This window comes from Sminthopsis crassicaudata, chromosome X, assembly GCF_048593235.1.
Source record: "Sminthopsis crassicaudata isolate SCR6 chromosome X, ASM4859323v1, whole genome shotgun sequence".
NCBI classification, from domain to species: Eukaryota; Metazoa; Chordata; class Mammalia; order Dasyuromorphia; family Dasyuridae; genus Sminthopsis; species Sminthopsis crassicaudata.
In genome coordinates, this window is record NC_133623.1 from 49,348,132 (window position 1) to 49,363,727 (window position 15,596).

Here is a 15,596-nt window from a genome sequence, read left to right on the forward strand (position 1 = left end):
AGATCTTGTAAGATATTGGTCTAAACCTAATTTCTACCAGGTTACTTTCTAGTTTGTCTATCAATTCTTGTCTAATAGGATGTTCTTAGATAGGTAACACGTTTTGGGGTTATCAGTACTGGGTTACTGAATTCAAGTATTTATGATTCTTCCTACTAGGTAGGAGACTTACAGTCTTGAGTTTAAACAAGTGGTTTAAAAGGTTTGAGGTCAGGAAGACCTGAGTTCATACCCCACCTCAGAAAGTTGAAAGTGACTCTGTCACTTAAACTCCTAGCCACAATTATCTCATCTTATGACAACACCTGCCTTACAGGATTGGGGTGAAGATCAAATGAAATAATATATGTACAACTCTTTGCAAAAGGTATTACATAAAATCAAGTGAAAAATAAATATTAATTTATTTTCAATTAAAAAGTACTAACTTTGGGCACCTAGATGCCAGAGGCTCTGAAGTCAGGAGGACCTGAATTCAAATCTGGCTTCAGATACTTAACACTACTAACTGTGTGACCCTGGGCAAGTCACCTAACCTTAATTACCTTGCTCCCTAAAAAACCAGGTAAAAAATACTGACTTGATGAGTAATGCACTTTGATGAAGTTTGAAGTCAAAAACAGATTTCCCTACCCACAGTCCTATTTATTAATTTTTAAAATTAATTTTTAATAATTTCATTTTTTTCTGGGGGAGTGGGTAAAGCTCTGAAAAGTACCATCTTGCTAGGTAAATAACACTAAACCTGCTCATTTATTTTTATTCCGTTGCAATGATTTGTTTGTAAGCATGAATTACATCTCTAATGACTAAAGTTGGTTCTAATTTCTTTAAAGAAAATTCTGTAACTGTGTCTACAGAGGTAGTTAGTAGGTCTTTGTTGAATGACTCCTGTGGTGTGGTTTATGCATTCTGTATTTATTTTTGATGCTGTTACTCACTAGATTTCTTTTTATTGTTACAAAGAAATGCCATCACCTTCATATTTAAATTGTAATAGCTTTTTACTTCACTGAAACTATTAATTGTCTCAATTAGCTTCTCTGCTGATTCCCTAAGATTTTCAAATAAGCTATGTCATCGGCAAATAGGGATCATCTTGTCTCCTCTTGTCCATATTTATGACTTTAATTTCTTTCTCTTCTTGCTATTGCTAGCATCTCTAGAACTATATCCAATAACAGGGGGTAGGAATATCCTAGCTTGGCTTCCTTTTTTTTTAAAAGCTGCTTGCATTTATCATTGACATATAACTCCATGTCTTAATTTAGAAAAAGATGTCATCACTAGAAATGGTCTTTGATATCCTAAATTTATATATTTTTGAAATTTTAGCATATATGATACTTTATTAAAGGTATTTTTCTTCTTTTGTTATAAACATGCAACTTTGAATAGTTAAATATAATCATGTTGATTTTAATTTCTAGCCATTTTTGCATAGCTGGTTATAAGTCTAACTTTCAAATAATGAATGATTTGGGTTTTTGTGGGGAGGGGAGTGGGATAAATTTCTATAGGATTTTTTGGGGTCTGTATTATATTTAAATTTATATATAAATATTCACTAGTAATATTAGTCTACAATCCTAGTGTTTTGCGTCATCTTCTCTGGTTCAAGCACAAGGACTATATTTGTGCATAAAGATCAAGTTGATTGAGTATGTCAGTTAGTCATCAACCATTTGTTTAAACTCAAGCATTGGGAACCAGAGTTGAGAGGGCACTTGCTTGGAGATCTTGGTTGGGTCAGGGGTGGTCATTTCTCCTCAATGGCTCTCAATTTTCCTGTCTGTAAGATTGAAGTGGGGGCTAGCAGATGATGACAATTCCAAACTTCTTCCACTTCTCTAAATAGTAGAGGATTCTCCATGTGTTTATAAGTGCCTGGGCTTCCTGAGCAGGGCTTGTGACAAGGATCAAGAATTTATTTCCAAATAGTCAGGACCTCAAATGTCTCGTGGAACAGCCCTCATTGTACAGAACATAAAACCGAGGCCAGAGATGATTAAATGACTTGGGATCTAGAGCTGGAAGGACTTAGAGTTACATAGTAACTAGTAAAAAAAGAAATATATATATATATATATTTAATACTTCTCTGGGAGATGGGGAAAGCTGGGGTATGTGGAGCAATTAATGAACTAGCCTGTGGCTCCATCAGATGAGCACCCCAAAGGGACTCAGAACCAAAAGGAAGATCTTAACTTTCCAATGGGGGAATGAGGAAGCAATGATTCATGGGGAGCCTGGATGGCCCAGCTGGGTTCATCTTGCCAATTGCTGTCACATGGGCCCCAGAATAATTGCTAGGGTTCTAGCCTTCACCCCATCTTAGCTTTCATTTCTTAACTTTCAGAATAATGGCAACAAATTACTCTCATATAGGGAAAGCACCTCAATGACCACTGATTTATTCTGTGCCTCATAAAGGGGCTTCTGAATTCACTTTCTCAGCAATGATGTTTGTCTAGGGGCAAAGCCTGAGGACGTTTCTGTGTGTACTCTATTGGGGGTTTCCTTGAGGCAACATCCTTGAGTCAACAGTTGAAATAGGATGCCATGCTCCCATGTTCCAGAGGCTCAGGTCCTCAGAGGAACCAGAGGGATGTGAAAGTAAAGCAAAAAGATAAAAATCAAAGGTTTTTCAGTAGACAATGGCTTCTTAAAAATGGATGGGTAGTAGTTTTGGTCAGGAGAGGGATAGACATAATACTTTGCTACCAGAACTGCATGTTTAGAAGTGCTAATCTACTTACAATTGATCAGTGATGGACAGTGTAAACTGTTAGCATTTTTTGTTTTTCTCCCCAGATTATTTTTACCTTCCGAATCCAATTCTTCCTTTGCAACAACAACAACAAAATGCGGTTTTGCACATATAGATCGTACCTAGGATATACTATAAGATATTTACTATGTATGGGAATGCCTGCCATCTAGGGGAGAGGGGGGAAGGAAGTAGGGGAAAATTCGGAACAGAAGGGAGTACAAGGGATAATGTTGTAAAAATGTTATAATTATAAAATTAATTTAAAAAACTCAAAAAACCCTGCATGTTTACCTCTTGTGTGTGTGAAAGGAAATGCTTGTGACATATTATATCATGCACACAAGATGACATGATGCATGTTATATATGATAAATACATGGGACAAACATAGCGTAAGGAACAAAACTCAAGTCTTAGAGCTAGAAAACCAAAGTTTGAGGCCTGACACTCAGACTTTCTAGCTGGCTAAGTATGAGCAAGTCACTTCAATGCTATGATTTTGTAAGTGCACATTTATTTATGGCTGCATATTATTTTTTTCTTTAATTATGATCCTCTCCTAACCAGGCTATTTGACCTCCAACCTCCAATCCAGCATCCATTATTGACTTATTTATTTATTTATTTATTTGTTTGTTTATTTATTTTTTAGATCGAACAGAATCTTCAAGCTGGGAGGAATTCTAGCTGTCCATGCAATGAGAGGTATGATAAAATTGAATGAGATCAAATATAAATTTTACACCTGGGTCTGAAATTGAACATCATAATTAAATTATGGGCATAGGAAAATATGTATTTTTCAGCAAATTTGAAAAAAAAATCTTGGTTTTATATTATAAATTTATAAATAATTTGTATTATATTATTTTCTTAGGTTGAATCAAGGTAAACACAGTATCCAGGACTAGGGAAGTGATAAGCCTGCAGAATTCCCCCTCTTTAGGACTCAGCTGAAATCACATTCAGTTCCGAGAGAACACATTTCAGGACAGCCAGAAAACCTGGAAAATGGGCAGTAGGAGACCAGGAAGGTGAGAGTACTGCAATTACGTGCTATGGCCATCAGTTGAAGGAACTAAAGAAGTTTATCCTGAGTGCAAAAAATAAAAAAGAAGTTCAATGAGGAAAACAATTTCTGTCTTCAGGTATTTGGGGAGCTGTCATTCTAGGAAGGATGGATTTTTTTCTGCTTAACCCTAGGGAAAAAAAAAAAGGAGAAAGGAAGGGTGAAAGTGGCAGAGAAAGAAACTTCAGTTTATCTTCCCAATGATGGGAATTGTTCAAAAAAGGAAAGGGCTGTTTTGGAAGGCAGAGGTGGGTTGGGAAGGTAGAAAGTCCCTTCTCACTGGAGGGCTCCAAGTAGACAGTATACTGCCAGTGGTGGGAGTGGTATACAGGAGATAAACTGGAAGCCACTAATTCCTTCTGATTCCAAGAATCTGTTATCTATTAAAAAATTTTTAACCAAAATAAAGTTTTCAGAAAATCCTATAGTCAAGTCTTGAGGGCCTTCAGTATGAGTTCCAGTCTCATAAGTTTTGTCTCCCAAGTACTTTCGTTTGTTCTGATATTCTGACATTGAATTCTCTTTGGGGAAGGAGGAAATGGAATTTGAGGGACCACAAAAATGATACTTCAAGAGATGCCAATATCCCATAAGGATCACTTCATAGCTACATCTTTATTTTTTATTTTTTTTGCTGAGGCATTTTGGGTTAAGTGACTTGCCCAAGGTCACACAGCTAGGTGTTAAGTGTCTGAGGTCACATTTGAACTCAGGTCCTCCTGATTTCAGGGCTGGTGCTGTATCCACTGCGCCACCTAGCTGCTCCACTATATCTTTACTTTAAGCTTAAAACATTAGTATCTCGTTTTCTCTAATACATACAGAGATAGTTTTCACCATTCTCCTTTGCAAAATCTTGTGTTCCAAAATTTTCTCTCTCTCTCTCCCTCTCCCTCCTTCCTAAGACAGTCAAGAATCCCATATAGGTTAAACATCAGCAGTTCTTCTAAACATATTTCTATATTCAACATGCTGTGCAAGAAAAAACAGATCAAAAGGGCAAAAAGCAAAAGAAAGGGGGAAAAAATCAAGCAAATGACAAAAATGACAAAAGGGTGAAAATACTATGGATTGATCTACATTCAGACTCCATAGTTCTCTCTTGCTGGATGCAAATGGCTCTTTCCATCACTAGTCTATTGGAATTGCCTTGAATCACCTCATTGTTAAGAAGATAGCTCTGTCTCTATGAAGGAGGATGTGAAGCAAGGGCAAGTGGCTGACACGATGTCTCAGGACTATCAATCAATCAAACTGTCAATAAAAACAGCTTTGAACAGCTAAATAACTCTGATCAATGCAATGATCAGTTGTAATTCTAGAGTCCTGATGATAAAAGTGGCTGCCCATTTCCTGACCGAGGACAGTTTAAGTAACCAGAATCCGACTCACATTTTTGGACATGATCAAGGTGGAGATTTGTTTAGCTTGACAATGTATATTGTTATAAGGTTTGCCTATTTTCTTTTTTTCCAAGTGGAAGGGAGAAACTGGAAGAAAAAAATTATTAATAGAAAAAATAATTAAAACAATAAAAAGCGTCTATTAAATAATTCCTTGGGCCAGACACTGTGACCTGTGATAAGCACGGGGTATAAAAATAAAAGTGAAAAAGATATCTAGTTTCAAAGAGCTCATATTCCCATGGAGGGGGAGACAGAATGCAAATAATGAGGTATGTATATGTAATATCTAATGATAATATGTGTATATGATATAATATTATATTTACACAACATATGCAATATATTATTATATTATATAATACATAATATGCATGATTTATATAAGATATATAATATAAGATATAATATATATATAACATAACATATATGCAATATATTATATATGACATTAAAATATATGCATATGTCTATGTATAATATAGACTTGTCTGGTTGTATGTATGTTTGTACAAGATAGCCAGGAGATAAGTATCAGCTTTTGAACTTAGATCTCTTGAGCATTTTACTTCCAGCATGAGAGGACGTGGGATTTGGTCTGAGTTTCGGAGTATGGGCTAGAGATGGCTTGTTGGGGAATTGGGAGTGGAAGAATCATCTGATCAAATCCCAAGATCCCTTGCCACTCAAGGGCTCTGTGTTATCTAAAAGTACATTATTCCTCATTCCTTGGTATTTTCTATTTTCCAGACCAGGGGATGTGCATGAACCTGATGTTCATGGATTCCTCCAAGTCTTTTACATTTCAACTTTTAAACCATATCCTCTACTGTGCATCTAGGAATTAACACAGCTTTTCAACAGATCATTTCAGTATCTTTGATAAATTGCATTCAGCATCTGGAGAAATTAGGGAAAATTCATGGTTAAGAATTCCTCTGTGGAATGAGTGAAGAATGAGTTTTTGAATATGAAACCATGAGGGTCACATACCTGCAGCTATCTATGTGCACATATAAACGATTTATTGGGGTTCAGTCTATTGCTGTACCAAAGATAGGTACAGACACATATGTATGTGTCTGTGTGTAACTGCATGATGCTAACTCTAGAAAGAAGCCACCATCCATCTGACAAAGTAAACTGATCATGTTTTGAAATCAGTCAGCCCCAGACTGAGAAGGAACTGCTGAAGTGATCTAGTTCCCCTGGAACATTAACACAACGCCCTTCTGCAGCATCACTGATGTCATGCAACTTTTCTGGAGAAGTTCCAGGAATGGCCGATTCAATACCTCTGAAGTCAGCACGGCCCATTCCCCTTGTACCTGTCTCTGGTTAATAGGAATCTTCTTTACCTCGAGCTGAAATTTACCTTTCATCCTCATCAATAACATATACTTCCTCCTCCTGGGTCTGCTCTGAGAGATTCACAATGGAGGACTATGTTGCCAGAATTACTGATAGGGAGTCTCTCCCCATATCCCTTTCTGATTGAGTCCCCCCAAACTCCTAGAACTTTTAAACTGGCAATAGGCTGAACCCCAATAAGTCACATGCAAAAAAAAGTCTTGAACGGGGACTGTTTCTAGATGGCACAGAATTTAAAAGTTCCTGGACTATTTTGAGAAAATTAATATGAATGAGCAAATGAATCAGAAAATAGTTTCTATGAATTAAGGATATAATTTTAATAATGCCCCCTAAATATCTGGAAATGTGCACAGTCATATAAGGGAGATGGAATTCAATTTTTTTAAACTTAGAATCTTACTATATTCTTCTTAGAAATGGTAATGGGAGTGGTCTGATAGAAGAAAGAGAGATGGATAGGGGAGCAAAACATAATGTAGAGAGGCCATATCCTCCTGTACCCCTGGTGCATTTGGTTGATCCCTGCAGTGGACTGATAAGAGGGAACAGACAAGACTCTCCAGGGTTTCATGGGTAGAGTGAGATCCATATTGTCAACATGGGTTTGTGAATCTGGGAGAACACAGATTTATTAAGGTACTGGAGGTACTTGTGTCCCCAAATAAAATGGAAGCCCCTTGAAAGATGAGACATTTTCTCCCCTTGTTGTGATTTTGCATTTTCAGCACCTGACACAGTGCCTTGCCCAGGAACGTACTTCCCAAGTGTTTGCTCAGTTGAATTGGTTTGAGAGATTGTCATCAGCTTGAGGGGCACAGGGTAAATTCATGGAGAAGGGGAGACCTCGGCTGTTTTTTGAAGAAAGGGAAGGGTGTGATACAAGTAGATAACAGAAGGGAAGGGGTACCTATGTAGAGGTAGGTATCAGTGGGATAAAACATAGAACGTTAAAGAAACATTTGAAAAGGAGACTAGAAACAGTCAAGACTATGGAGTCTCTCCCCATATCCCTTTCGGATTATTTCGGATTTTCGGAGAGCCAGACTAAATCAGGCAGTCGGTCAATAAGCATTTATAAAGCACTTACTCTAGGCCGACACTGGGCTAAGTCCTGAGGATTTAAAAGAAAGGCAAATATAGTCTCTCCATTCAATGAGCTCATTTCTAATGGAAGAGAATAATCATGGCTAACTTCAATAGTCCCACTAAGTGTCAGAAAATGGGCTAAGCCCTTTACAATTAATCTCAATTGACCTCATAACAATTCTGAAAGGTAGGTGCTGATATTCTTAGCCTCATTTTACAGATGAGGAAACTGAGGCAAACCAAAACTAAGCAATCTGTCTGAGGCTAATTTGAATTCAGGTCTTCCTGACTTTTAGAATCAGGCCCTCTATCCACTATGCCATCTAGTGGCCCTTCATAGAAGTAGAAGACATGAACAGTGATTATAATTTGTGATAATTTATAAATTATATATAAATATATATAAATTTAAATAATAATTAATTATTATATGTAATAATTAATTGATTAATCAATCAACAATTAATTTAAATATATATAATATAAATTATCAATTAAAAAATACCTTATATGTGATAATTTAAGAGGGAGAAAGAGAGCACTGACCATCAAAACAGTAAAAAGCTTGTCAGAGGAAGTGGTTCTTGTCCTGAACCCTGAAGGAAGCTCAGGAATTTAAGAAATGGTGATGAAGAAAATATGAATTTCAGTTATATGGAACATCCTCCACAGAGAGATAGAGATGTAGTACTCTGGGTAATGCAAGTATGCCAATTTGGCTACAACATAGAGTGCATGAAAGGTTGTGATTTATTCTTTAATAGTATTTTCTTTTTCCAAACACATGCAAACATCTGCCTTTGCAAAATCCCGTGTTTCAAATGTTTCTTCCTCTTTCCCTTGTTCCTTCTTCCCCTAGAGGCAGGCAATCTGATAAAGGTTAAATATACAGTTCTTAGCAACATATTTCCATGTTTGTTATGCTGACCGAGAAAAATCAGATCAAAAAATTCCAAACAAGAAAGAAAAGAAAGAAGATGTTCCTGGAATTCCAGGTAACATTACCTATTTGACCTACTTAAAGTCATTGGATCTCATTTTTATCTTCTTTAAAATGAAGAATTTGAACTAAATTCATTCTAAGTCAACTTCTAAGCCCTTCCAAGTCAAATTCCCATGCCAACATGATTCTAGGAATTCAGGAAGATTGCTAGCTCCTATGAATTCAATTATCAGGTTTTTTTCTGTGACTAAATCTCAGAACTATGTAGGCAGGTTAAATTTTCCTTCTTCTCTCCTATCTCACATTATCCAGTTTTTCCTTCTAGATATTCTGTGTTAGTTAATCAGTCAACGAGCACTTACTATTTATCAGGCACTGTGCCGAGGCTTGAGAATACAAAATAAAATATAGTCTCTTCCCTAAAATGTTAAAATAATGATGTCCAGATAATGTTTCTAGAATAAAAACTCAATATGCCTGAAATAGAACACTTAAAACTCTTCCCTCTCTAAACAACCCAACCTTTTTTTCTTGTTGATGAGCCTTTTTGTAGATATTCCTCCAGTTTAAAACTTCAGTCATCTCTGACTGCTTCCTTGCTTTCACTGCTCCCAGAGACAATATATTACCATTTCCATATCTTTTTTAATCCACTCCCTTCTCTTCACTGGAAAACCTGGTACAATCACTGACAGACAAGGAGAATGATATGAATGCATTAAACAAAATATTTGGTGATGTTTCTCATGCTATTCCTGTACAAAAGGTGGTAAGGTGTGGCTTAAAACTATTTGAATGACTGAACCCAAAGAATTACTCTTATTGGTTTGATGGAAGGATGTGGTCAATGGAATGTCACTGTGGGACTGTCCTTGGTCCTGTAGTCGTTAGCATTTGTATCAGTGCTTGGATAAAGGTGCAAATGGCACACTGTCAAAATTGCCGATGACACAAAGCTGTGGGGAGTTGCTAATATGTTGTATGACAGGCAAGATTCAAAAAAGTCTTATCAGGCTAAAACATTGGGCTGTTTAGAATAAGATGAAATCAATTTAAAGTCTCACTCTTAGGTTTAAGCAAATCAATTCCTTTTTTAAAAAAAATTATAATAATTTTTTGACTACATATGCATGGATAATTTTTTACAGCAGTATCCCTTGAACTCACTTCTTTTCTGAATTTTCCCCTCCCTCCCTCTACCCCCTCCCCTAGATGACAGGCAATCCCATACATGTTAAATGTGTTACAGTATATCCTAGATATAATATATGTGTGTAAAACCAAATTTCTTGTTGCCCGGTAAGAATTGGATTCCGAAGGTAAAAGTAACTTGGGTAGAAAGACAATAGTGCAAACAGCTTACACTCATTTCCCAGTGTTCCTTCTCTGGGTGTAGCTGATTCTGTCCATCATTGATCAACTGGAGCTGAATTAGATCTTCTCTTTTGAAGATATCCACTTCCATCAGAATACATCCTCATACGGTATTGTTGTTGAAGTGTACAGTGATCTCCTAGTTCTTAAGCAAATTAATTCCACAAGATTGTTAGACAAGTTTGTCTGAGAAGGAACAGAAAGGGAAGTTGATGATAAAAAAGCATATGATCCCATAGATATCAAAATATTAAGAGCATCATTATTTGTTCTAGAAAAGTAGAAGAGGGTTCATCATTATGTGGTGAAAAGAAAACCTTAAAATCAAAAAGAGCTGAGTTTAAGATCCACCTTTTACACACAGTATCAGCCCAATACTGGGCAAGATAGTCATAGCAACTTTCTAAGATTAAGGATGTGCAGCTCCCATTGATGGGGACACCAATGATGTCACTGATTCTTGCAGAGAGAAAACTAGAAACAGGGGTTGCCCATTAAATGAGAAATGAACAAATTATGCTAGGTACATTGATGGGATAGAATATCATTTTATTATAAAATGATTAATATGAAATTAATGAGATTAATATTAATTATTTTTTTAATTATATATATATATATTTTTTATAATATTATCCCTTGTATTCATTTTTCCAAATTACCCCCCCTCCCTCCATTCCCTCCCCCCGACGACAGGCAATCCCATACATTTTACATGTGTTACAATATAGTCTAAGTACAATACATGTGTGTGAATATCATTTTCTTGTTGCACAATAAACATTAGAATCCGAAGGTGCATGCAACCTGGGCAGACAGATATTAGTGCTAACAATTTACATTCCCCTCCCAGTGTTTCTTCTCTGGGTGTAGCTACCTCTGTCCATCATTGATCAACTGGAAGTGAGTTGGATCTTCTTTATGTTGAAGATTTCCACTTCCATCAGAATACATCCTCATACAGTATTGTTGTTGAAGTGTACAGCGATCTTCTGGTTCTGCTCATTTCACTCAGCATCAGTTGATTTAAGTCTCTCCAACCCTCTCTGTATTCCTCCTGCTGGTCATTTCTTACCGAGCAATAATATTCCATAACTTTCATATACCACAATTTACCCAACCATTCTCCAATTGATGGACATCCATTCAACTTCCAGTTTCTAGCTACAACAAAAAGAGCTGCCACAAACATTTTGGCACATACAGGTCCCTTTCCGCTCTTTAGTATTTCTTTGGGATATAATCCCAGTAGTAGCGCTGCTGGGTCAAAGGGTATGCACAGTTTGATAACTTTTTGGCCATAATTCCAGATTGCTCTCCAGAATGGCTGGATTCTTTCACAACTCCACCAGCAATGTATTAGTGTCCCAATTTCCCCACATCCCCTCCAACATTCATCATTATTTGTTCCTGTCATCTTAGCCAATCTGACAGGGGTGTAGTGGTATCTCAGAGTGGTCTTAATTTGCATTTCTCTGATCAGTAGTGATTTGGAACACTCTTTCATGTGAGTGGATATAGTTTCAATTTCTTCCTCTGAGAATTGTCTGTTCATATCCTTTGACCATTTATCAATTGGAGAATGGTTCGGTTTCTTATAAATTATGGTCAGTTCTCTATATATTTTGGAAATGAGACCTTTGTCAGAACCTTTGTTTTTAAAACTATTTTCCCAATTTGTTACTTCCCTTCTAATCTTGTTTGCATTAGTATTATTTGTACAGAAACTTTTTAGTTTGATGTAATCAAAATCTTCTATTTTGTGATCAATAATGATCTCTAGTTCTCCTCTGGTCATAAATTCCTTCCTCCTCCACAGGTCTGAGAGATAGACTATTCTCTGTTCCTCTAATCTATTTATTATCTCACTCTTCATGCCTAAATCATGGACCCATTTTGATCTTATCTTGGTATATGGTGTTAAGTGTGGATCCATATCTAATTTCTGCCATACTAATTTCCAGTTTTCCCAACAGTTTTTTCCAAATAATGAATTTTTATCCCTAATGTTGGAATCTTTGGGTTTGTCAAAGATTAGATTGTTATAGATGTACCCTTTTTTGTCCTTTGTATCTAATCTGTTCCACTGATCTACCGGTCTATTTCTTAGCCAATACCAAATGGTTTTGGTGACTGCTGCTATATAATATAGCTTTAGATCAGGTACACTTAGACCACCTTCCTCTGAGTTTTTTTTCATTAGTTCCCTTGCAATTCTTGACCTTTTATTCTTCCATATGAATTTTGTTGTTATTTTTTCTAGGTCATTAAAATAGTTTCTTGGGAGTCTGATTGGTATAGCACTAAATAAATAGATTAGTTTGGGGAGTATTGTCATCTTTATTATATTCGCTCGGCCTATCCAAGAGCACTGAATGTCTTTCCAATTATTTAAATCTGATTTTATTTTTGTGGCAAGTGTTTTGTAATTTTTCTCATATAATTCCTGACTTTTCTTTGGTAGATAGATTCCCAAATATTTTATACTCTCAACATTTGTTTGGAATGGAATTTCTCTTTGTATCTCTTGCTGTTGCATTTTGTTAGTGATATATAAAAATGCCGAGGATTTATGTGGATTTATTTTGTATCCTGCCACTTTGCTGAAATTTTGAATTATTTCTAGTAGCTTTTTAGCAGAGTCTTTGGGGTTCTCTAAGTATACCATCATGTCATCTGCAAAAAGTGATAGTTTAATTTCCTCATTTCCTACTCTAATTCCTTGAATCTCTTTCTCGGCTCTTATTGCCGAGGCTAGCGTTTCTAGTACTATATTGAATAGTAATGGTGATAGTGGGCAACCTTGTTTCACTCCTGATCTTACTGGGAAAGGTTGCAGTTTATTTCTATTGCATATTATGCTTACTGACGGTCTTAAATATATACTCCTGATTATTCTAAGGAATAATCCATTTATTCCTATACTCTCAAGAGTTTTTAGTAGGAATGGATGTTGGATTTTGTCAAATGCTTTTTCTGCATCTATTGAGATGATCATATGGTTCTTATTAATTTGATTATTAATATGGTCAATTATATTAATAGTTTTCCTAATATTAAACCAGCCCTGCATTCCTGGAATAAATCCTACTTGATCATAGTGTATTATCTTGGAGATGATTTTCTGAAGTCTTTTTGCTAATATCTTATTTAAGATTTTAGCATCAATATTCATTAAGGAGATTGGTCTATAATTTTCTTTCTCAGTTTTCGATCTACCAGGTTTAGGTATCAGTACCATGTCTGTGTCATAAAAGGAATTTGGTAGGACTCTTTCATCCCCTATTTTTTCAAATAATTTATATAACATTGGGGCTAATTGTTCTTTAAATGTTTGGTAGAATTCACATGTGAATCCATCTGGCCCTGGGGATTTTTTCCTGGGGAGTTGATTAATAGCTTGTTCTATTTCTTTTTCTGAAATGGAACTATTTAAGCAATTTATCTCCTCCTCTGTTAATCTAGGGAGCCTATATTTTTGGAGGAAGTCATCCATTTCACTTAAGTTATCAAATTTATTGGCATAAAGTTGGGCAAAGTAACTCCTTATTATTTCTCTAATTTCCTCTTCATTGGTGGAAAGATCCCCCTTTTCATTTGTAAGACTATCAATTTGATTTTCCTCTTTCTTTTTTTTGATCAAATTTACCAAAGGTTTATCTATTTTATTGGCTTTTTCATAAAACCAACTCTTGGTTTTATTTATTAATTCAATAGTTTTTTTACTTTCAATTTTATTGATTTCTCCTTTTAATTTTTGTATTTCGAGTTTAATTTTTGGTTGGGGGTTTATAATTTGGTCTTTTTCTAGCCTTTTAAGTTGTAAGCCCAATTCGTTAATCTTCTCTTTCTCAACTTTCTTCAAATAAGCCTCTAAAGATATAAAATTTCCCCTTATTACTGCTTTAGCTGCATCCCAAAGATTTTGATATGATGTCTCATCATTATCATTATCTTGGGTGAAATTGTTAATTGTTTCTATAATTTGCTCTTTCACCCAGTCATTCTTTAAGATGAGATTATTCAGTTTCCAGTTACTTTTTGGTCTATTTACCCCTAACTTTTTACTGAATGTAGCTTTTATTGCATTGTGATCTGAGAAGAAGGCATTTATTATTTCTGCCTTCCTACATTTAATTTTGAGATCTTTATGTCCTAGTATATGGTCAATTTTTGTATAGGATCCATGAACTGCTGAGAAGAAAGTATATTCCTTCCTATTGCCATTCAGTTTTCTCCAAAGGTCTATCATACCTAGTTTTTCTAATGTTCTATTTACTTTTTTAATTTCTTTCTTGTTTGTTTTGTGGTTTGATTTGTCTAAATCTGAGAGTGCAAGGTTGAGATCTCCCACTATTATAGTTTTACTGTCTATTTCTTCTTGCAGTTCTCTTAACTTTTCCTTTAGAAAGTTAGATGCTATACCACTTGGTGCATATATGTTTAGTATTGATATGGCTTCATTATTTATGCTACCTTTCAGCAGGATATAGTTTCCTTCCTTATCTTTTTTAACAAGATCTACTTCTGCTTTTGCTTGATCTGAGATAAGGATAGCTACCCCTGCTTTTTTGGCTTTACCTGAAGCATAATAGGCTCTGTTCCAACCTTTTACCTTTACTCTGCATGTATCTCCCTGCTTTAAGTGTGTTTCCTGTAGGCAACATATTGTAGGGTTCTGCTTTTTGATCCAATCTACTATCCGTCTCCGTTTGATGGGATCGTTCATCCCATTTACATTTACAGTTAAAATTACTAATTCTGTATTTCCTGCCATCGTATTATCCCCAGATTATGCTTTTTTCCCTTGACCCCCCTGATCCCCCTCCCCGATATTTAATTTACAGACCCCCCTTGTGACGCACAACCCTCCCTCTTTTTTTTTTTTTAGGATCCCTCCCCCCTCCCTCCAAGTCCCTTCACTTATTCTCCTTTTCCTTTTCCCTTTTCCTCTCCCCCCTTTTAATGAGGTGAGAGAAAATTCTCTGAAAAACAAATATGTTAATTATTTACTCTTTGAGCCTCTTCTGATGAGAGTAAGATTCACACAATGATTCTCCCCCTCACTAAGTTCCCTCAGATATGGTGTATTTTCTATGTCTCTTCCTGGGATGTAGTTTCCCTCTTTTTATCACTCCTTCCCCTTTTTCTGAACCGACCTCCTTCCCTTTATTACACCCCCCTTTTTTTCTTTTATATCAGTAAAATCAAATTATCCTTGAGTATTTTTTATATACCCACAACAGAGTTACAGTTCTCAAGGGTTCTGTGTACCTTTTTTCTGTTTCTCTTCAGTCTTGTGGATGTAGATCAAATTTTTTGTTTAAGTCTGGTTTTTTTCTTAGAAACATATAGAATTCCTCTGTTTCATTGAATGACCATCTTCTTCCATGGAAAAAGATGCTAAACTTAGCTGGGGAGTTCATTCTTGGTTGCAGTCCTTGATCTTTTGCCTTACGGAATATCAGGTTCCAGGCCCTTCTATCTTTTAATGTGGAGGCAGCCAGATCTTGGGTGACCCTTATTGTGGCACCTTGGTATTTAAATTGTTTTTTTCTAGCTGCTTGCAGGATT